Source organism: Saprolegnia diclina (genome assembly GCF_000281045.1).
Source record: "Saprolegnia diclina VS20 unplaced genomic scaffold supercont1.68, whole genome shotgun sequence".
NCBI lineage: Eukaryota > Oomycota > Saprolegniomycetes > Saprolegniales > Saprolegniaceae > Saprolegnia > Saprolegnia diclina.
Window position 1 is genome coordinate 229,789 of NW_008246135.1, and position 1,343 is coordinate 231,131.

Genomic DNA, 1,343 nt, shown 5'->3' on the forward strand with positions numbered 1-1,343 from the left:
GTCGGCGCTGTAGTAGGAATCGTGGATGGCGTCGTTGTCGGGTTTGTCGTCGCAGCCGGCGTCGTTGTTGTTGGTGTACTGGACGGGGTCGTAGTCGCAATCGGCGTCGGCGCTGTCGGTGCTGTCGATGGCTCCAACGTCGGAACCGGTGTTTCCGAATCCAGAGTCGCGCGCACAGCACCATGGACGAGGGCACGGCCGTCAACGGCCGCAACCGCGAGGAGGCACAGCACGGCGACGGCCTTGAGGCGACTGCGGGCAGGCATCGTCGTCACTTGCGAATGGAATCAACCGAATCGAAAATGCAAATACACGTCTTGGGTTCCTGGATGTCCGTGATCGTGCGAGCGTCACGCAGCACAGTGCTGGTTGCCTTTGTTAGACGCGCCTCGTCCTGCGTTTAACCTCCCTTTAACGTCCCCAACCCGGCGTTTACCCCATCAAACCCGGCCATCATTTGACGTCTAACTCATCGGAGCGGTCGTCTAAATTTTGGCGGCGACCACGTGGAATGGCGAGCGTCCAGCAGCTGGTTTTCAGCATCACCCGTCCGCCACGTGATTGGTCGGTCGACGCGACAAGGGCTGCGACCGGTCAAGGTCCAGTGCGTCGGGCCGACACGGCGGGCTAAATGGCATGAGAAGCCAAGGCAACGCCGCCAATAACGTAATAAGGGCAGCTCTTTCTGCGATTGTATATCGCCGGAGCGTCTTCGCCATCGTCGGCTCGTACCGTACGGAGCACAACCCGTTGCACAAACGACGGCTTCGTTTTCTGTGCGTGGATGTCAAAGTTCAAGGAATCGACGCGCGCTGGGACACGGTTGTGACGATCTTGATTGCCGATGGCCGAAGCTTGAGAGCTCCGTGCGCTGCAAGTGTGCAGCAGCTCCATCGTTATGAGAAAGGTTTCTGGCGTGTTGTGATCCAACGACGTTCGATTGCTTTGGACCACGACCGACCGGACGCCATTGCCCCGACTGCGGTTGCGCTGCGTCGGCACCGAGATCGTTGACAGTGCTAATAGCGTTGGACAAAACATCGTTTCCTAGCTCCACCAATGGGCTGCCGAGACACCAAGACTGAACAAGATACTGTACCAGCATGGACGATTGGTCGACGCTGGTCCATGACATCTGACCAGAAAGACAGACGCTGTATGCGGCTCAACGGTCTCGCATACACCACGTGCCACTCCCGGTGCACCTGGAGCCCCAAGGACAACAAAGCAGTTGCAGTTGTGCTCGCTTTTACCACCAGCAACGGCGCGATCGCAATGGCTTGCACCGATTCGCCGGCGGTCGAAGTGATGCAGCACATAGAAGGATGACGTGGCGGCTTTGC